The sequence below is a fragment of the Sturnira hondurensis genome, unplaced genomic scaffold (genome assembly GCF_014824575.4).
Source record: "Sturnira hondurensis isolate 20B ecotype Veracruz unplaced genomic scaffold, ASM1482457v3 Scaffold0016684, whole genome shotgun sequence".
Classification (NCBI taxonomy): domain Eukaryota; kingdom Metazoa; phylum Chordata; class Mammalia; order Chiroptera; family Phyllostomidae; genus Sturnira; species Sturnira hondurensis.
The window spans coordinates 2,978,840-3,002,516 of NW_028089315.1; the positions used below are offsets into that span (position 1 = coordinate 2,978,840).

A 23,677-nucleotide genomic window follows, 5' to 3' on the forward strand; every position below is an offset into this window, starting at 1 on the left:
TGTCTTTACACTTCAACACCATGCTTCCGAACACTTTAGTCTATTTTCTATTAAAATTGCTCTTCAGTTATACTTGACATTGAGACTAGCCATAAATTTCTTTGTACATCTAAAAAGTTAACACATGGTTCCACTGATCTATGTAACAGAGTCCAGAAATAAACCCAAGTCTCTATAGTCAATTAATATTTGACAAAGGGGGCAGAAGCATAAAATGGAGCAGAAATAGCCTCTTCAACAAAAGAACTGGACAGCTACATGCAAAAAGAATGAAACTTGACCACCAACTTATACCATACACAAAAATAAACTCAAGATGGGTAAAAGACTTAAATATAAGTCACAACACCATAAAAGTCCTAGAGGTGAACACAGGGAGGAAAATCTCAGATATTCCATAGAGCAATTTTTTCACTGATATGTCCCTTAGAGCAAGAGACATAAGGGAAGAATAAACAAATAGGACTTCATCAAAATAAAAAGCTTCTGCATGGTTAAAGAAAACATCAGCAAAGTAAAAAGAAAACCAACATATTTGCCAATGACACCTCAGACAAGAGTTTGATCTCCAAAATATATAAAGAACTCACACAACTTCACTCCAGGAACAAACAATTCAACTAAAAAATGGGCAAAGGACCTTTCATTCAAGGAGGATGTACAAAGGCCCTTGGTATATATGAATGTATACTCAGCATCACTAGCCATTAGAGAGATGTATATTAAAACCACAATGAGATACTACTTCACACTGCTGAGAATGTCGTCATAAACAAATCAACAAACAAGTGCTGGCAAGGTAGTGGAGAAAATGGAAGCCCAGTGCACTGTTGGGGGGAATGCAGACTGGTGCAGCCACTGTGAAAAACGGTATGGAATTTCCTCAGAAAAACTAAAAATGGAACTGCCTTTTGACCCAGCAATTTTACTGCTGGGATTATACCCTGAGAACCTGGAAACACCAATGCAAAAGAACCTATTTTAAATAGAACCTATTTAATTTAAATATATTTAATTGGTTTTCACTTAAATACTATGTGGTCAGTAGTAACTATATTAGATCGCTCAGGTAGTGGCTAAAACGGAAAAGGGGAGAGTTATAATCTGTAGTGGAAGGGCAGGGAGAAGTGGGGAGCATCTTTCCCACTCCTGATGTTTCTTTCAGTGTGAATGGAGCTTAGTTAGTAACACTTTGGACCTCCCTCTTTCCGTTTCCTCACTCACCAAGAGAGGAAATGGCAGGGCTTACCGGACTGTAAATTCGGAAGTAATGTGTGTATTCATCTCAGCCTCTCAGCTGCTCCTGATGGGAGGCAGCTCCTGGAGAGGACTGGCCTTCTCTGCTGTTCCTACAGGGGAGGACTCCCCTCCCTGGGTAGTGAAACCCGCCCCTGTCTGGACTTACATGACAGGCCAAGTCAGCCGAAATAGAGGATCCAGGTTAGGAAGCCCATTTGGCTCTCACACCTAAGCTATATTCCCTAGTCTAGGTTTTATTAGTAATAACGGTAATGCTTCAGTCCTCTTTATCTTACTGTTTGTCTTCTTTTTCACTTGGTTTCAAATCAAAGAGCTCTCACACCCTTCCAAACAGTCAAGTACGCAAAACGCTATCCTATTGGTCTGTGCAGTCTTTTGTACTATATACTCTGCAGAGTGTAGGAAAGATTTGCCTCTTTCCCAAGGGCTTCACCATGGAGGAGATTCTAACGCCATGACAGAAGGATGAGAAAGAGGTCTCTGGACGTTGAGCAAGACAGAGCCATCCCCCCAAAAGGAATTAGAATCTTTTTATGGTCACATAGAAGTAGACATATAATAGTTTAGGGGAAAAAATAGGAAGACGAAAATAAAAAGGACCAAAATTTGAAGAATTCTCAGCTGATCTAAGCTCATTCCCCTCGTTTATCTCTTTTTTAAAAGACCATCCCTTTTCTTTCTACCTGTGCATCTAGAAAAAATGCCTACTTATTCCATGAATACTTATTGAATAAGTTACTTAAATTATGAAGATATTTAGTGTCTCATGTAACAAGCCTAGAAATGGAAGAGTGTCAGGGATGATTAATTTATTGACTCGGCTAGTTCTCCAAGGACACAGGTCCTTTCCCTTGCTCAACTGGCTTTCTCTAACCCGATGGGGCCTCATCACCCCCGGTGACTGCCACTCCCAAAGAAGCAGAGGAATTTTTTGGCCAACCCAATAAAATGGTTCTTACTCTGTGGCACTAGGTTTTGGGGTGGTTTGTTGCTCAGCAATAAACAACCTCAACAGACAGTTAGGGGACTGTATCCTAATACTTGGTTTCTGACTTCTCCTGGAGGCTCTGTCTCTGGTTGGTTCTACAATCCAGAGCCTGCCAACCACTGTGGTGAAAGATGATGTCTTCCCCATTGTTGGGGTCTCTGCTGAGAGGTGGGGGAACAGTCTGGAATATAGCCCTGTCAAATTCCTCTTTCTAGCATAGTGGGCAAAGCACGTTCATGGCCCTTGTCTCGGGGAAACTTCACAATAACCCAGTGAGGGGTTCTAATAGAAGGGGGGAGGCAAACACAGTGACTAGCCCAAGGTCATGGCATTAATAAGACGCTGTAGGAGTATTCAATGCAGTACACGATTCATGTCCCATCACAAACTGTGGTGGAGATAATGAATAGGATGGGCTATGCCCCTTCATCTCCCACTCCCCTCCCCTCCCCCACCAGTGGCTGGTGGTTTAGTATGGGCAATAACCAAAATCTTTTACATCACAAAGAAGAGATGTGTCCAAGTCACCCTTCAGTGATAAAGAAATAGATGGGTCACAATTCCCCTGGTTCTAAGTGAAAGAAAATCGAACCACAACTAGCAAAATAAAAAGGAACAAAGTCACAAAACAGCACAGTCCAAAGTTAGTGTCATCCAAAATGGCTGAATCCTGGGCGAAGTCATGGTGCAGACCCTGGCCTCTCTCCTGTCCTCACAGCTCTGTCTGCCACGCATTAGCTTCTTGTGAGGGTCCAGGGTGTACCAAGATGACAGTGGGCTCCCCTCATGTTCAGACCACCTGGCTCTTTCAGGATTTTAGTTCCTTCATCCCAGATCATAGGAAGTCTGACAGGAATATCCACAGTCGGTTTATTAATTCATGGAAATTATCTACCTACCTTCTTAATATAATCAGATATGGTTTTGCAGCTTGACACATCAATTATTTCAGCATAACTACACAGGTATTCACTGTTCATATTTCCATGCTGCATAAGCTCATAAAACTCAGGGGTCCTTGGGAGAACCTATGGAGCAATGCCGAAAGGCAGTCCGAGTCTGGGAAAGATAATACCAGGGCTGTACTTACTGCACTATCCTGACATGTTCAGTTGCATCCTAGGGGGAGATGATTGCGCATGCTGATCCTCCAAGAGTCTCTATAATTATACTACTCAAATGCCAGCAGTTTCACTGCTTTTTGAAGGTCACTTCGCTGCTCTACTATTCTCTTATTTCAAATTAAATCAAAGAAAAACAGGATTTAGAATCCAAAGAAACCTTAGAAACTATTAGGCTCCTTAAAGGTTTCCATAGTTATTAGGATAAGAGCCTAATCCTTAACATGGCCTACAAGGCTGTAGTTAGTGTGTACAACACTACCCTCTTCAAGCTCTCCTCACTCTCCCCTACTTTGCTGTTCAGCCCCGCTGGTCGTCTTAGGTGCATTTCTCCACTGTGTCACACTCCGTCCTATCACCAGGCTTGTGTGCTCCTGCTGCTGCCCCCCACCCTCTACCTCTCACTGAGGTGTGTCCTGCTTCTGCTCAGATCTCACTCTTCCCTGACTGGGCATTTCCCACCCGCCTCAGCCTGCCTAAATTAGGTCCCCTCATTATATGATTTTACAATACCACGTAGCTTTATTTCATTGCCCTCTTCTGAGCTTATAGTTATTTATTTACTCACTTGTATATTTATTTGCTCATATGAACATTTTAATGATGTTTTCCAGCAAATTTTAAGTTCTATTGAAGGCGAGGGCAAGGACTGTCCCTAGTTTCGTTCACAATAATATCCTCAGTGTATACCACAGGGCTTGGAACAGAATGGGAACTCAAGCCTATGAACTGCATGAAGTAGCTTTCCTTAATCTTCATCTTTCTGGCATTGCACAGAGTCAATCCATTAGAAAAGCCTCACCCTTGAAGACACGTGCCAAATGCAGTCATCACTATCTCTACCATTAATTCCCTAATCCAAGCCAAAATCCAATCTTGAGCTTTTACAAAGTCCTCCTCCTATCTGGTCTCCCTGCTTCTCCACTCACTACATGCTAATCCATCTATTCTTTTTACTGCAACCAAAGAGACCTTTCAAACAGCAAATCAACAGAAATCACTCTACTGCTTAAAACCCTCCAATGGCTTCTTCCTACAATTGACATCATAAGCAACTTATGTGGTCTATCAAGTTCACTGTATTCTGACCCCTACATTCATCTTTGTTCTCGTCTCCTCCCATTCTTACCCTCATTAATTCTGTTTCAGAAACACTGGATCTTTCTCTCCCTAGACAGAAACTTACCAGATTGGGTCCCCCTCAGCACTTTGCATTCTGTAGGCCCTCTACCCAGAACACTCCTCGTGAAGATCTTTGTCATGATCTTGCTCCCACCACTGAGGCCTCACTGGGGCCTTCCCACTCATAATGTGCCCTCCGTCCCATTCACTTTCTACCTTACATCCTAGTTTTACATTTCTTTGTTGCTGTTGTTGTACTAAAAGCCGCTCCAAAGCTGTGTGGTTCCACTGGGCACTTCAATGACTGGCTGATGACAAGCACAGCACAACTGAACCTCCTGTGAGAAAGACCTTCTATCACACCCATTATGATGTGAAATTATTCTTCCTTTTTATTTGCTGTCTGAGACCCTCTCCCTGTCACCTGCTGCTCAGAAGATTTGGGAGACTTTATGTTATACCCATTGTTTCACTTAGAACAATATCTAGCAAATAATAGGCATTCAATATATAAGCTAGATTAAGAATAGATTCAGTCCAAACCCCTTTTTCATAAGAAAGCTGAGTTATAAACCCCAGATTAAAGAGAGATGGATAGAGAAAGAAAATTGACAGGATACATGAATGTAAGCAAGGCATCACTTCAAGGCAATAACTTGAAATAATATTTCTGAAACTTGTGAGTTAAAAAAGCAATCCTATATTTGCCACTAGGAAAAAAAATGTGTATAGCTTTGATTGCTCATATGCATGTCTTTGTATCTTCAGAATTCAACATTAATATAGATGTTCATTTAGACTATTAAAATTCTGCACATACTGGCTGACATTTAACAGAAGGCTTAGTGTGACACTGGATATAGCACTTAGTGGTCTTGAAAGTTGCTCCTTGGTGAATATATATACTAATTAATTTATACCCTTCAGATCAGACTCATAGTTTCTGATATCAAATATACTGTATTTGTTTAATTAACTTTATTTTGGTAACATTGGCTAGTAAGATTATAGAGATTTTGAGTATACATGTCTATGCTGTGATACATCATCTATATATTACATCATGCTCCCACCACCCAGAGTCAAGTTTTCTTTCATATATTTGACCCCTTCTGCCCTTTACTGCCTCCCCACCCCTCTTCCCTCTAGGAACAACCACACTGTTGTCTGTATCTAGGAGCCTAGAGACTCCAACAAAGAACCAATAGAAGCAATAAACAAATGCAATATAGTTGCAGGACACACAGTCAATGTACAAAAACCCACGGCTTCCCTATATACTAACAATAAATTTTAAAAAAGAAGAGGTGGGGATGGCTGGGGTGGGGGGAGTGGTGCAGGGTAAATGCAGGCAACTGTACTTGAACAACAATAAAATAATTAAAAAAATAAATAAAATAAATGGAAAAAATTCCTTTTGCAATTGCAATAAAAAGGATAAAATACTTATGCATAGACTTAACAAAGGATGCAAATATACTATATTTTAACTGGTGACTTTATCTTCAACCCCCGATTTTAAAATAATTTATAATTAAATATAACTTAATACATACAGACTAATACATAACATTTTGAAGTAAGTTACCACATAAATCACTTCAGTCTGAAATTATACTATTATACTTAAGTGTATTTGTTTGTCACAGGAGTTACCTTTAAGTATTTCTGAAGCATGGAAGGAGCATCTATCAACTGACGCTATACTAATGATTCAGCACTATGGTAATTGCTACTTGTTCTGGACCTCTTTGTGTGGTATTGAAACCTGTAACCCTGCATGAGCAAGACCTAGCCTGTAAGTCTCAACCAGAATGCTGAGGCAGAGCATGCTGGAGGCAGGCGTGACCCAATACTAGCATTGAGGGTTCCCATGAGAAATCAGGCCTAAAGAATGCTTTGCTTTGTATAGCCCTATTGATATAAACCAGATGTTTAAGTTCAAAGCAGAAGGGAATGAACTCCAAACTCATGAACCATGCCTTAGTGACTCTCTGGAATCAGCATATCTAACAGACCCTGACCTGAGGCACATCTCTGTGTTTTCTCAGTTGTTATCTACAGATAATATTTGTTTTCTATAACTATGGCCTGTAGACTTTGGTGAACTCTGAATGCGTGCTGTATACCCTTGCACATACCAATCCTAATAAAAGCTGTTTCAGAGAAGGGCTGGGGGGATTCTCCACTAGAGGGAATCTCCTTCCCTTTTGCTGCCTGAACAACAGACTGGGTCCAGGATGACTCATTCTCATCCACAATGGCCAGGAGAGCTTGACAGGGTGGGGCATCTCACAGCTATTGATTATAAAAATAGCTGAAATAAGTGTGAACCACCTTAGTGTGCTTACATATCTAATACATGTTTGAAGTAAAAAATAACATTGGAAAATTAATGAGTTAAGAACAATATGGTCTCAAGTCATGCTTTCTGCCTAATTTTGACCCAGGACAGTCACATCTTAGAAGAAGATTATGACATCGGGACAAAACTCTGTGGTTCAATGGATTGAGTGCCTGCCTGCAAACTAAAGGCTTTCCCGTTCAATTCCCAGTTAGTACACATGCCTTGGTTGTAGGCCAGGTGCCCAGTTGAGGTCATGTAAGAAGCAGCCACACGTCAATGCTTCTCTCCCTCTCTTTCTCCTTCCCTTCCCCTCTCTCTGAAAATAAACAAAATCTTTTTTAAAAAGGAGAAGTCTTTCTTTAAAATAGTTGAATCTACCTTTTGGAGCCCAAATCAGTAAAAGTCCTCAAAGAAAAGTCTTCACCCTGACAGGCTAATTTATTTCAAAGACAAGGCATCTTCATGGAGAACAGGATCATGAAACAGCTTAATCTATCATGAAATATACTGGTTGGGTGGCAACAAACAAAGCATTTTCTGGTCTAGGACTTTTCTTCCAGTTGGTGAGCTCTGCTCATTAGATACCGTACACCTGGACTGAGATTATTCAGGGCTGCCGAGAAAGACTGACGCGGTCATGGTAACACCATGCCATTAGTTCACATTGCCGTCTTTGAGTTCTGGTGGTTTGAGTTGGGAGTCAGGGAAAATTGTGCTCTGGAGCCACAGATTTTATCACAGACCTAGTGCTCTACGAACAACTAACAGCAATATTTTTGGTTCTTGTACGTTGTCCTAATGGGCCAGTTCCCTTTTCATGGAGCAATAATTATCAGGGGACTTGTTCTTTCAGGAAGCATTCCCTTAGATAATGTCTAACCTTATTAAGGCTACAAGTTTCATGCACTCTCCTTCTTATTCTCTAAAGGAAAATTAAATTTTCCTCATAGTACCAACCACAAATTAACCAGAACACCTAAAAAAAAAGAAAGAAAAGAAAAAGAAAAATCAAAGCCTGGAACATTTTTTTTCTCTTCCTCAAACCACCACTGTCCTGTCTCAACCAACCAGACATCTGGGACACATATGTCTCTACTAAAGATGTTTTCTATTTCAAAGCCATGCCTCACCTTTCACTCATGACACTTTCTTAATTTATATGTTGTACTTCCCCACACCTCTTGTGCTGGACAACAACGTGGCTCCAAAGCTGCTCAAATTTACCTGTAAAATCCTCCTTTACTGAGCCTAAACTTCAGGGCCAGATGAGACACATGCCCTTGTCAGGAAAGTCTGGCCATTCAATAATTTCAGATGACATCATTTATCTATGACTTCTCCACAGGAGAAACTGCTTTTGACGCTGAGGCTACAGAGTTATGTAAGATCCAGTCTCTAACATGAGAGCCAGCATAGCATGATGACTAAATATGTGGACCTGTGAGCCAGACCTGCCTGGTTACAAATGCCACCTTTGTAACCCTAAGCAACTTACTTCACCCTCCTGTGCAATTTCCTTTTCTGCAAAATATAATTATAGCTGTATAAACAGACTTTTATGAGGATTAAATGTGTTAACAGTCACAAAGGATTGAGCTTGTCCCACTGTAAGCATTATATACTTATAAATTTATCATCATCGTCATCATCAAAGAAAGTTTAGTGTAAGGAGATAGGATTGTATTCCTGTAATTTATCAAAAATAAAATGTAGCTTTTCCCAGGCAGATGACAATTTCCTGCTGAATGGGGGGGAAGGAGAAGGGCTTTCCAGGCAGAGGCAGCAGTCTTCATACAGGCACAAAGATGGTGAGTATTGGCAGTTCACAAAGAGAACTGTGAGGTCAGAGTGGCTGAATCTAAAAACTCACAGGTTTGAAATGCATTTATTTTTATTGGGTCATTTTCCAACGCTAACATCATTAATCCAGTGACCTTCAACCCCCTGAACAAAGTGAAGATTCGTGTGTTTTTTATATCTGCTCTTAAATCACAGAAATTCACCATAGTAAACTCCATACCCTGCTTACTTAGAGATATTCTTAATATCTCTTACTTAGAGATATTCTTAATATCTCTTACTTATCTCTTACTTAGAGATATTCTTAGAGATATTCCTAACAAATGCACTGTGGACTAGAAGAAATGCAAAAACATCCCGAAGAGTCAAACCTGGAAGCTCAGCAAACATAAGCACACACTTTGCCTGCTTAAACATTTCACCAGGACAAGCCCACCATAGCTGGTCCAGCAGATGCCTGTGGGAAGGAAGGATGGCTTCACACTCACCATATCAGTGTCCTCACCCTAACCACAAGAGCCATCATGCCACCAAGGATGAGAATGCCAGCATTACAGAAGGAAGACTATAGTTACCCATGGACTGGGAACTTCCACTCTTAAGGGCTGCACTCACAGATCCCCCCAGAGAACCTAAACACACTAGAAACCCACATATAAGCAAAACATGGCTTTTTCATCAAATGCAGCTTAGACTCCTGAATAAAGAGCCTGCATATCACTAGACTTCAGGGCACCACACCTGCCTAGCTCGCCAAGGTTATTTAAGACACAAAGAGCTGGAGCCATGAGTATAAGTCTGTGCCACTGCCGTTGCTGAGGATCTGTGGGCTATGCAGCTGTCCCTGATGTCACACCAGCCCTTGATGAAACATGAAACATTCCTCCATGGAACACTGTTTATTAAACTTCTCCACCATGAACTTTGCCTTACTGGTGCTGTGTTACCTTCCCACTGCTAGAAACTTCTGTTCTGTTCTAACCACCTGAATCACTGAATTTCCATCTGCTTTGATGGTGCTACTACACTGCCCCTGTCTCTACTGACTACCCACTTCTACTAGAAACCCAGGGATTGCTCTATAAATCCGTCTGACCCCACTAGACGGGATAGACTCTGTGGGGACAGAACATCAGGCAGGCCTAACCCCTGGCCTGACCAGAACTCTATGGTCAGATTTTAAGCACACCTTGACTTTTAAATTATTTTTGCCTTAACAAGGCATTGGGGCTGATTCTTGTCAGTTCCCACACTGATGACAAGGATAAGTACAGAATCCCTAGGACACAAACTCCTGGGATTACGTAAGTTTATCTTAGAAAATGAATTTATGGCTTCTACCAGAACATATCAAGCTAATAAGCTGGCTGAGAGTCAGAACTGAAATCCCCTGCAGTGCAGCAGGCCAAGACGTAGCTTATCCAAGGCACTCATGGGACTTCAGCCCCTGATGAACAGAAATTACTGGCAGCTTCACATCCTCCTAGGGCCCAAGAAACCAAGGAAAGTCGTGGTTCCCCCATTGTGCCCCTTGCTTAGTGCAATCCACTAAAGGCATCATAAAATCTGTTTAGTGAATTACAGGCAGTGTTTTGTAATAAATGTAATAAAACATAAAGTATCAAATGTATTACACAGAGTGAAGTATAATTTATACCAGTTTTTTGTGTGTATGAATATCTATGTGCATATTAGGCCCCAACGTAAAATTTATTCCTCAGCATACAAACACTACTTTGATGAAATAAGTATTTTACTTTCTTTACAAAAGTTATGAAAACTTGAGAACTTCAAGATATCCTTAGTTTTATGTAAAACCCTTCAGAAATTTTATCATTAATTAAAAAACACTAGCATTGGATAGTTTTCACATTTGAATTGTTTCACTTTAAAAAAATTTTTTTTCACTTTTGAAAAAGCATATATGCCCTGAAGAATCCTGCTCTTCCTTAAAAGGATATATCACCTCTCCTTAAGTAAGTGACACGTGGCCTCAGTTCCCCACTTCGTTTTCCCATCTGGCTTTTGGTCTTGTCCCTTCAGTCCTCCACGCCACCCGTCCCGCTGTCTGATGAAATGCAATCATTCACATTTACATTTTTGTATATCGGAGCACTCAATTTTCTAAACAAACACTTCTCATAGTGCAATAAAACTGTGTGGAACTTTGGTCAACTGATACTGAATTCTGGTTTCCTTCTCTGAATTTCAAACATTTTTGCGGCTGTGTGTCTTTTAGTGGTCAGATCACATAATTATCCCTTGAGCCACCTGGGCAGCTTTCAAGTTTATTATTCAAAGGCAGCGGGTGACCCAGCAGTGGCTCCTGGACTATGAATCCTCACTCTGAATATTAGACAATGGAAGGAAAAGCCTGAGCTGAAATTCCATACATGCCTGGTTTTTATTCGATGTTCAACTGAGCTCTTCAATGGCAGGCCTTTCCCAATAGATTTTCAAATTCTGTTTTCACTTTCAGAGATTGCAATGTGGACGTATTCATATACTATGATGACTAAGAGTAATATCAAGACAGGCACACAAAATGCCAAAAATCTTTTAAAAGATTAGTTCATTTCAGATCTATTTGTCTCACACCAGAATATAAATGTGTACAGAGAAGACAAGCAGGCATTCCCATCCCACATAATTACACTATAACTCAAACTTAACAATTTGATCTATAAAGGCAATTAGCTTCAGCAGAACTTGAAAGTTATTTGCCCTGATAATGTGTTACAGCAAAGCATGCAATTTAGAGTCTCAGAGTCACCATCTGAAGCATAAATATGTTTTGAAGTTTAAACTAAAATAAATATAGTACTCAAAAAAACCCCAAATTAATCACAGTGTCTCATGAACTGCATAACAAACGCAGTGACAAAAGTGTGGAGAATTCACTCAATATTCTACTTTTTAAAAATAAACTGTTCACATTTCTGTCTGGGAGGACACTCTTGAGATTAAAGGGCATCTTGAGCCACTGAGGATCAGAAAGAAGAGAAGGTAAAAAGAATTTAGATTACATTGGAGGATGCAGCTCTCATCTCAAAGATATTTCTGACTAGACCGGTTCGAGAGTGGTCTTGTTCAGAGCTGAGGTGACAGATTCCTTTATGATCCTGTTCCCTTCTTCTATTCCACAACATGCCATTGGAACCCAGTCAAAGACAGCGCACTCCGGGCTGCGGCTGAGGTGCCTCCCAAGGACTGAGAGACAAAGGCAGAAGGGCTTCTCCCAGAAGGTGGGTTAGCGTGTTTACCAGAAGGAATCACCAAAGTGATATACAAAATATTTAATGACTAGTACTGAAAAGGCACTAACCAATTAGAAAGGACACAGGCTGGAGCAGGGTCTTCAAGAGCCTCCTGGATCACAGGGAGGTGTAGGGGCCCCAAGAATGAGCTGGGGCAGCAGTCAGGGTGGGTACTCTTGGCAAAATCTTTGTACTCACTGGTATACGAACACTTCAGTGTGACGACGACTTGTGCGAACACATTGAAGGAAGCCCTAGAAGCACTGCTCCACCTTCCTACCGCCTCCAGCCTCTGCCTGACACAAACTTTGAGGTTTCTGAACTCAAAGAAAGGAACATCACTGTGGTAATAATGGTTATAATGATAGACTAAAAAAATAACACAGCATCTAAATTGGCACAGTACTGGAGAACAGACTATGTCCTAGGCCAGAGGTCCAGGCGGGGAACAGCTAAGTAGCTGATGGGGTTCAGGACACGCTACCCCAAAACATGTCGCCTTGGCATATTGACTATTTCAAGCTGAAAGACTGAGAAAACGGCAGAAGCTGGAAGGTCACTGGATGCTTCCCCCTGCCCCTTTTCCACCGAAACAGCTTTTAAAACCCTTACGTGAGAGGTGCTCCCCTCTACCCCGGCAAAAGGAGCATCCTATACTCTGAAGACAAATGGAACCCAAGAGGAATCCAGACAAACATGTCTGCTGCATGCAGTTTACTGCACTCACATCATATTCCTTGACCTAAGATATTTCTGCACAACTGTCTCACATCATATTCCTTGACCTAAGATATTTCCCCATGTCCTTCATTAAGCCTAGCATACAATGTTCAGGCTGTTTCTTTGGGTCTGCATTTCCTAATGAAGGCTTCTGTATCATGTACACCTTATAGTAAATAAATTTGTATATTCTTCTCTTGTTAATCTGTCTCTATCAGTTTACTTTCCAAACCCAGCCAGGGACTCTAAGAGTGTCCAGAAAAACATCCCGCCCCCCCCTATACAGACCCTAAGATGGTGGAGAAAAACTTCTCCCCTATGCAGCTAAAAAAGTGAAATGAACACAGCTAAAAAGCAAACGGCACTGCAGGGGGTACTCAGTGAGCAGCAGGGAAAAGAAGGTTCAGAGCAAACACACATTGGCAGTCAGAGATCACAGACCTGAGGGGGATAAACTATTTGGTCGCTGGAGAGGGGTGTGCTGTAGTCACAAGGTATATTTTCTTAGCCTTGGCCACCTGAATCTGTTTAGCTTTGAGCCACTTTCCTGTGATTTAAATAAAAAGACAGCCTTCTCCTGAGAGTGCCTGCTCCCACGTGCCCCAACATCAGGAGGGCAGAAAGGTCTGGATGTCTGCATCTGAGAAGCCTGCTTCATAGTCATACATATGAGTGAGACACACACACGCCAAAAGTCTCAGGTGATATCTTATACTAAAATTTGGAGATTTTAAAGTATGCTGTATATAAATATAATATCCAGTTTCTTGTCCCACCAGGTTGAAGCCAGATCTTTAGTACAGTCCAAGTCAACACAGTAATGCCATCCAGCAACCACGCTTAGACCTTGACAAAGACCTGCCTTCCTCCTGCGTCCTGTAACCCCTGCAGCCACAGGCTATGTGACAGAGTTTCTGGAGACAGCCACTGCTAAAAAGAAAAACAAGGACCTTTGTCTTCCCAACATTCAGAGGGTTTTTTACCAGTTTTGTGGAGTATGTTCAATTCAGACAGTATCATGAGCTCGGATTTACAGAGCAGGGTTGCTGCGGAAGGCCTGGTGGTTACTCACTCGCATTTCAATAGGACCACAGGGGCTGAGGCTGCCTTCCAGCAAATTTATTTGCCTGTTTCCAACAATGGAGATAGAAATGTCTTGTTAAAAAAATGACCAATTGAAATTTCCCTAATTCTCCTGACCACAATATAGTTCACTATGTTATAATAACTATAAAAACTCATTTTTATACTCCAGTGTTAACTCACACAAAAAATAGCTACTATTAATTTGAAGCTACTATTAATTGTCTAGCACAATGTGCTAGACAATGTGCTAAGGATGTCTCTATTAGTACAAGGACTCACTGATGTCTTATAATCTCCATTTTACTAGAACAAAATGGAAGCCTGGACAGGTTGAGTAGTTTTCCAAGAACAACAGGCAATTAAAGTTTACAGTCAGAATTTGAATCCAGGTTTGCTTTAGAAAGCCTGTGCTCATAGTTTGGCTTCCTCCTAATCTTACAGAAGACCAATTTTCCTTATTTCAAAAATAGAAAATAACATGTTGGTAGCAATAATCCCAAGAAAACTACTCAGATACAAAAAAATAGAAATCTTCGATTTTGTTGCAATGTACTCAATTTTAACATTAGAAATTGATTCCTGAAACATTGCTGCAATCCCCTCACTTTGGGGCTCGAATTCCTGAGTAGCTCAACCTTCTCAATGGATCAAGCTCCCCGCTGTCACCATAGGAGGCCCTCTGGGACCTGGCACTGGTTGCAATATGCACCCTCACCACCACTCCTTACACTCCAGCCTCTCCAGGGCCTTCGCTGTCTTCCTTTTCACTTGTCATCTCTGCATCTGCTATTCCCCGTCCTGGAATCCAGTTCTTTAATAAGCCCTCCCTTGATTCTCTAAATAGAGAGGCTTTTTTTTTTAACCACAGTACACTTTTGTCCCACAGTTGCAGCCTGCGTCTTTCTACCTTTTGTTCTCAGTCATCATTTCCACAACTATCTTGCACTTGAAAGAGAACAGCCCACATTTTTTTATACTCCATTTCCAACTACAATGACCACACCTTCTGCTAAAGAAGGAATTCAACCAAAATTGGTTAAACTGAATTCACTTGAATTTCTACTATTTTGTACTATTTTTAAAACACGAATATCCTTGACAGCATAATACTTCCAGTTTTGTAAAATAATCAATAAATTAGTATTATTAACACATACCCTATAATTTATATTAACCTGGATTATTATGAAAAGCTCTTTGGATACTTATTAAAAATATCATTATCATCTACACCTTTTCAGAGAGATCAGAACTAAATATAAATATTTAGCTATTTCTAACATCTGCAGAATAATTTGGTGCAGTCACAATGCTAAGTGCATACCTCAATTATTTTATTTCTCAAAAGCTTGAGATCAAATGCATAGGTATTTCTTTCAGGTTCTTAGGAGTTGATAAGCATCTAAAAATGCAAACTACTTATTTACAAGCCTGTGTATTTATAGGCAGGCAATAGATTTGAAATTAATGTCCCCAAGAGAAAGTTTTATTTTTTCAGTCTTACTCTATATCCCTACTTGGTTCCACATGGATCAGTGATGCTGAAGGGAATGAGCATATTTTTGTTTGATACTAAATAATGAGTCTGACTTAGTAACTATCCCCTTATATGGCTATGGTCAGATACTTCCTCTTGTGGCAAACACTTGTAGAAAATGAAACAAATTTACTGTAGCATAAGATACATAATATATAATTTACCTAGTATCATTGCAGAATGATGTGTCTGTTCCAAATAAGCAAAATTTCCATATAATTCCTTTTACTATTTCAACTGATTTGGTTAAAATGTACTTACACTGTAATATCCACTTTACTTTTTTAAAGTATTTTTAATTGATTATGCTATTACAGTTGTCCCAATTTTCTCCCTTTATCCCCCCTCCACTCTGCCCCCACAATCCTCCACCATTCCCCCCACTTAGTTCATGTCCATGGGTTGTACATACAAGTTCTTTGAGTCCTGTTTCCTATACCATTTTTACCTTTCCCCATCTATTTCACGCCTGCTAATTATGCTTCTTCTTCCCTGTACATTTTCGCCTCTATTCCTCCCTTCCCTCTCCCCACGGAACTCCTTCTGCATGACAACCATTTCTCTGATTATGTTCCTATTCTAGTTGTTTGCTTAGTTTTTGTTTTCATTGTTGTTCTTGTTTTTTTAGGTTCATTTGTTAATAGTTGTGAGTTTGTTGTCATTTTATTGTTCATATTTTTATCTTCTTTTTCTTAGATAAGTCCCTTTAACAGTTCATACAATAAGGGCTTGGCAATAATGAACTCCTTCAACTTGACCTTACCTGGAAAGCACTTTATCTGCCCTTCCATTCTAAATGAAAGCTTTGCTGGATAGAGTAATCTTGCATGTAGGTCCTTGCCTTTCATAACTTCAAATACTTCTTTCCAGTCCCTTCTTGCCTGCAAGGTTTCTTTTGAGAAATCAGCTGATAGCCTTATGGGAACTCCATTTCTGGTAACTGTCTCTTGTTCTCTTGTTGCTTTTAGGATTTTCTCTTTGTCCTTAATCTTGGGTAACTTAATAATGATGTGCCTTCGTGTGTTCCTCTTTGGGTCCAACTTCTTTGGGACTCTCTCAGCTTCCTGGACTTCCTGGAAGTCTATTTCCTTTGCCAGATCGGGGAAGTTTTCCCTCATTATTTGAAGAAAATAAGTTTTTAATTTCTTGATGTTGTTCTTCTCCTTCTGGGACCCCTATAATTCAGATATTGGAATGGTTCAGGTTGTCCCAAAGAGTCCTCAGCCTCTCTTTATTTTTTTGCATTCTTGTTTCTTTGTTGTGATCCAGTTGGATGCTTATTTTTTTCTTTTGTTACAAATCATTGCTTTAAATTCTGGTTTCCTTCTTGTCACTGTTGGTTCCCTGAATATTTTGCTTTATTTCATTCTAGGTATCTTTCATTTGTTCTTTCATTTTTTTGACCAAGCTCAATCAGTTCTGTGAGTATTTTCATTACCAGGGCTTTAAATTCTCCATCAGATAGGTGGGGCATCTCTTCATCACTTAGTGATGAGGTTTTGCTCTGTTCTTTCACTTGGGCCATATTTCTTTGTCTTGGCACATCTGCCCACTTTACTTTTTTACACAGCATGTATGGGACATATTTAACCTTTTATGTCTGACCAGGGTGCATCATTATTCATATCTGCTGTTACCCCGAGCCACAGCATGGCTGTGCCCTGTGTGGTAACTGAGGTACATAGGTCAGATGGCTTTAAATGGCCACCTCCCATCCCCATGTTTGAAATTTTTTTCAAATTCTCCTCTTTTTTTGCTGCCAAAGTGTTAAATCTGATTTCTCTCACTCTTACATATCAGATCATTAGCAGATCCCAATAGGCCATGCCCTAAATCGGTTCCATTTTAATAATCAGATAACTGGGTTAGGCACCATACTAGGGAAATGGGCGTACACAGATGAGTAAGACATGACTTTTATGAGTTTGCAGTCCGGAGCCAAGGGGTGAAGGTGGGGAGCAAAAATAAAATCAGACAATTTCAAAATAACACAGAAATGCTTTGCTAGAGGTATTTACAGCATGAAAGGCTTGGTGGCATGGAGTTCAGAGGTGACTCCCAGAAGAGTTAGTGCCTGATCTGAGCCTTGATGTAGGAATATGAACCAACCAGATGAAAACATAACCAGTGGGATAAAAGAGAGGAAGAGGAAATGCTCAGGTGCAAGAACTAGCATGGTTTGCACAGAGAATGACTAACTGCCCAGTATGGGTGGAGTCCAAGTTTAGTCAGCAAGTAGTAGAACCCAAGACTTGAGAGATACAAAGGTGACCTTTCATGGTAATGTTCCCCTCGACTTCCTTCCATGGATGACAGGAGACACTGACAGAATAAATAAGGAAGCAGTGTGGATGAAAGAGAGAGTTCGGCTAGAAAGAGTTGGGGACAGACATGCATAGCTTCTCAAGTATTTTTTGAATAACTATGTAATTTCTCAAAAACAAATGTGGTCCATTAGATGGTGAGAGGTTACAGCTGAAACAATAGGTTTAATTTGGAATCACTTCTTGCAGGAGAGAAGCCTGAGGATAGCTCCTGTCCATGTATCCAGCAGGGAGTCAGGCGGCCTCTTGCTAGTCATCTATGGGCTGGGAAACCGCAACTAAGTGTGCCTTACATCTTCCCAACTCAGCTACCCGTTAATATCACCGGGGAGGTTCATTGAGTCCTGACACCTAGATCGTCTCCCAGACATATTAAATTAGATCCCCTAGAGCTGTGACCCAGTAATTATTGCAGTTCTCCAAGTAATTCCGGTGTTCAGCCATGACTAAGAACTTCTACACTAATGTACCAGGTTCAGACATGAGACTAATAAAGACCTTTCTTTCTAGTTAAGTATATGGACTAAGACATTTTGGACTTGACTTTGCCTGTTTATTTCTACAGAGGTGATTGTACCTATTGAAGGCACAGCTCTCCTGTCACTTCTTCTGAGAAGCCTTTTCTGAGGGGTATTAGACAGAAGCTATTCCATTTCTAAGCGCACTTCTCATGTTTACTGAGCCTGGTGGAAAGAAAGTTTATAGGTTGAAGCAAGAGGTCACACAAGATGAAACCAAACTATATTGGAAGGAAATCCATTTACAAACATTTCATTGCAAGGTGAAAAGGAGATTCAGGATGCCAGTGCCAAAGCATGGAAGGACTCTTTACTTTGGGATATGGATGGCCCATGGTTTCCGGTTTCACTGTGAACAACAGAACGAATGTAGTAGGCAAGGGTATAAACTTCCAGCCTGCACACTAGAAGTCCAGTAAAAGATAAGAAACACAACGTTGACTCACAGGACAACAGTTTCACGTTTTTTTCAACAAGCTCATAAATGTTCTATTCTTAATATCATTCACAATGCAGAAGATTCTTGAAAGTTTCAAGTCACAGCCCTTCTATGCAGCAAGGGTCTTGTATATAACACTATGTTTCATTCTGTTTTTAATCTGGAAATGTTAACCTACATAGAAATATGTTAAAATGAGACAGGTTAAGTCTGTAATGTTTTTCAAATTCTTAGTACATATTTTAACACTATTGTTTATTTTTAGGAAGCCCTTGCCAACCATAGGAAAGTTATATTGCACTAATATTCCAGAATTGTGGATAGTGAGGTGGGTTTTAGGTGTAGTTAGAGAATAGCAAAAGCCATTCTAAGAAGGCACTTACAACTTTGCTAAAGCAAACATACCTGAAGGCAAAAATAAAATGAACTTTGGAACAGTACACCTGGGCTCTATTTAACACAGACACAAGGTCACAAGCACCTCAAAGTCAGCTTTAGGCACAAGTTACACAGAACCAAGAGGTATAACCTCCTCCTCTCCCCCTGAAAGTAATGCTTAAGGGGGTGCACTAAAGTGTAGATAACAAATGAGTGTTTTTCAAAGTGGTGCCTCTCCAGGGTAGAAAGCCCAAGGAAAATAGACATATAAAAAGATAATCGACTAGTTTAACTTTGCACATAGTACACAAGAGACACACGCACAAATCTTGGAAATCAAAGGCAGTCAGGCTTGTTGCGTTCTATTCTCAAACTGTGTACGGTGAACATGATGGAGCGTGCAGAGAAGAACTCTGTATATCTGAAGAATAGGGAAGTAAAAGGCATACCGCTCTCCTGGTAAAACAACATGAAAATGTCACCAGTCTGTTTGACCTGGGAGCTCTGTGGACAATCTTCCGTTGCCATGCTAGGAATAGTAACCCTCCAGAAGAAATGATTCAAATCATATAACTACTTTTACCAATAATAAAATAAACAATGTGAAAGTCTCGGCTTTAAAAGAGTTTCAATTTAGCCAAACTGTTACTTATTTCTTGTCTTATGTCAAACTAGTTTGACATAAGCGTCAAGTTTTTCAAGGCAGGTAGGTGGTCACGGTCATAGACTTTCAGTGCAAAAATAGGCTGAATTACTGCTTTCTCCTCATTCCATTTCCTCAATTGTCTATACCTATCTACTTGGAAAAAGTGAGGTGGTGGAAAATAGATACAATTTTCTGGATGATTTAGAAAAATCATTCTCATTCTGTGTTGTGAATAAGAAATAAAATGTGGTGTTTATAAAAATATACACCACATACATATATCCTAAGCCTTATCTTGACAGATTGAGATCAGCAACATTCACTCACTAGAATGCAAGTCCTTCCTATACAAGGTTTGTGCCAATTCACTGAAAAAAAAGCACACATACATACTTGCCCCCCCCAACATACAAACACATCTTATCACGTCCCTCTGAATTGAGGTTTGCAAAACCAATGCAGTACACTTCACTGAGTCTTTGTGTTTGCAGTTGCTATCATCCATCAGGTGTGCACCCAGGTTAGGTGAATAGTACGCCTGTCCAATTATCCGGTGACCCAGAGGCAAACAGACAGCCCACTGGAAAAATGAGGACCTCTTAGCTGCTTCTTTCCTTAAGTGCAGTTCCAAGGAGTGAATTAATAGACTTAATGTCATTAGTCAAGGCCTTCTTCCTAACTATAGGACATGGAGCTCTTTTTTTTCCTCAGAGCATTTACTTTGGAATATTTCCAATGGTAAATTCTTTCTCTGTCCCTCTGAAACGTAAGTTTTCTTGAGGCCTCTGTCCAGTTTTACAAAACAGAAATGTCCTTCTCAAAGGCCTGAGAGCCATTCCTTTGAGAAATAATCATCAAAAAAATAACACCCTTATTTCCTAGTTTCTGTGGTAGGAAGTAGGAGACTAATGCCCATACGTGCCACTCAGCAAACACGGACGGACCGGTCACACTGGCCAACCCACCCACTGATGACTGCTGATGTTTTTCCTATAGGTCACACAATGCTGAAAAGCCGTCCCACCTTGTGCTTCAGAGGAGCTGAATTCAGTCTTTGTCCTTTCAAATCGTCTTAAGTCAATTCATTTCAGACAGTTCAATGTTGTCTGGTGTAAGTTCCCTGCAACAACACTGCACACAAAGTCCTGACTAAGGACATTCGCCACCCTATTCGCAAAATGCAGAAGAAACCAGACTATATTTTTAAAAAATCCAAAGGTCCTGACACTTTATTTTGGCTATTTACTTAAGTCATGATGATAATGACAGCCTCAGAAGAAGCCATATAACCATTTTTCTTTTAAAAATATAATTCACTCTATGTTGATGGTAGAGAATAGAAAATCCGCTTGTGTTTTGCTGTTTGAAAGATGGATGTGTTGCTGGAAAGAAGAATCTATTCGACAAACCCTAACTTAGTCTCATAATAAGTTATGTTCTCCATGAATATGCTTATTCTTTAAATATTAAAGGTATATAGTTCCATTTTTTTAAATGTTTTCAAAACATGAAGTGAACAAGGACAGCTTCTTGTCCATTCATTAGGATAATACAAAGAGGCAAAGAGCAAAATTTGTCTCAACACCACATTACACAAGCTGTTAATAGGTCTCTGGAGTTCATGGTTTAGTACTTTCACCAAAGAAAATACTCAGTCTTTGAAGAATTACATTATAGGTTATATTCAGTTGATCTCTATTCAACTTGAAACAACAAATGTGTGTAACCAAAGAATACTTTTCAGTTAAGCAAATCAATGCTCGGACTAGAAATGAGTACACTCTTGCCCAGAAAATGACAGAAAAAATGCAATGGTGGTGTAAAGAGTCGCCAAAAAAGAGTTTCCTAGGCTTCCTAATGTTAACAATAAAAAAACTGTGACCATAATACAACTGAGTTCTGATTTCTTGCAATAATAGGAACAAGTGAATTATAGCATGAATGTTACGAAGATTCCTGAAACTGCCAGATGGCCTTACTCAGCATCCCAGGAGAAATCTTAGGTGCCTTGAAAACCCACATTTTTATCTCCAGTCCTCTGCATCTCTGCTCCAGATTCATGTTCAATGGCCTAAATAACAGCCCCACTTGGATGATTAATAGGCATTTTATAATGACCACATCTAAACTGATGATTTATACCCCATCTAACTCTTCCCTCCCTCTTCAGGAAATAGTATTTACCGTTTACCTTGAATCTCTGACTTGCAAAAATATTTTTGTAATGAAACCACTCCACATCTTAACCCACCACTTCAAGCCACCCCCACGTCCAGCTCTACTTCCACATTAATTTCACTACCACTATGCTTCCTAGTGTCTCCAATTTCAATATACATTCAAATCTCCACACCCAGAAAGAACATTTACAGCTGTAAGTACAACCCTGCATGTTCCTGCTCAAATCTTTCTGTTGTTTCCTCATCACACTGAGAACAGAAATGAAAACCTTAACATGCCTTTTTCTCCATTTGTATCTCTTATCACTTCCATGCTTGCTCCTTCTTCAATCACAAAACCAAGCTCTTTCAGGCATTTATACTTCCCTTTACCCAGAATGTTCCTCCACAGAGTTTTTCACCAGGCTAGTTCTGCCATTTATATCGGAGGACGAATATTCCCCTTTAAGAACGAACTGACCACCCAAACTAATATATCCCTTTCCCTGTCTTTCTCCTCTTCACCCCTTCATTCTGTTTTTTGCTGTTTTTTGTTTGGTTCTTTTTGTTTGTTTGTATTTTTCAATTTTTACTCTCTACTACTTGCACTATAGACATGCTTATTTTCCACCTCTTCCTCCCAGAATGAAAGAACTATGGAAGCAGAGACTCTCTCTCCTTCTCTCTCTCTACTCCCTCTCCCCTTTTATGCTTGGATCTTTAGAACCCGGCAAATGCTTGGTATATAATCAAGGGTTTAAGAAATCTATGTTGAATGACTACATAATTTCACACTCCACAGATTCTAAAAATGACATCACTGTTCTCCACAAACCAGCAGTTTCTCCACTATCCACATTTTTTTTCCTGAGGCCTTTCACATATTAGGTACTTAGAAATAACAAAAACTGCAATCGTTAAAATGAAAACTTCATGAAGAACTATTCTGTGAATCGGAACACCTGGGATGAGACCTGAATCAAGGCTTTGTGATGCGGGGCCCCGAGGCAGTGTCGCCCCGTGTGACAGTTCACAGTCGATCCAGCCCCAGTGGATGCGCCACGTGGAAAGCCCAGGGTGCATCGTCTTTCTCACCACTGACCCACTCGAGCAAAACTTTTTTGAAGGGGAAAGAGGAAGCCATGACTCCAGGACAGGCCTGGTGGCCTGGCCGACGCCCATACTCACTTGTGACCTCCAAATCCACATTTTTTCAGTTATTCTTTCGCTTGTCTTTTTTTCCTCTCTAAACCTCATTTTAATGGGTCTCAACATTCTGTGACAGGTTTTTGGTCAAGTTGTTTCCACTAAAAAGTACTGATTTTAAAAACTAATAACTTGAAAAGTGCAATACAAACAAACACAAAATCAAAGGGTCCACAAAATAGTCTCTTTTTCTTCTGAAGGTTTTATGATGGATTGTAATCATTAACCAGTCTTTTACTATGAATCTTAAATGGCCAATTGAGACAAACAGTTCTGAGCTGATTCTTGCACCACTGATTAAGACTGGGGTGGCAAGTATTAAGGATAATGTTCACTTAGTCTTCTGAGATTTCTGGGCAGACTTTGTCAGCTCCAGTCACCTTCTTGTCCACTGTTTTGAGGACACCAACAGCAACTGTCTGTCTCACGTTATAAACAGCAAAACAGTCCAGAGGAGGAAAGTCAGACAAGCTTTCGACACCAAAGGCCTTGCCAGGAACCATGTTGATGATGGCAACATCACCAGATTTCATAAACTTCGAGCCATCTTCCAGCTTTTTCCCAGAATGATCAATCTTCTCCTTCAGCTCAGCAAACTTGCAAGCAGTGAGCTGTGTAAAAACCCAGCACAGGTGTGTATGTAGCACTGATTTGGCCTGGATGGTTCAGGATAATCACCTAAGCTGTGAAGCCAGCTGCTTCCATTGGTGGGTCATTTTGCTGTCACCAGTCAGACTGCCACAATGAACATCTTTGGGAAAGTGTTCTT

At 40.3% G+C, this 23,677-nt stretch overlaps 1 protein-coding gene across 2 annotated transcripts in view; it reads right to left on the minus strand.

Annotated features, from left to right (window-relative positions):
* The window catches only part of PRKG1 (protein kinase cGMP-dependent 1), a 1,201,643-nt gene that overhangs the window by 225,305 nt on the left and 952,661 nt on the right, over nucleotides 1-23,677 (minus strand). The window lies entirely within an intron of this gene.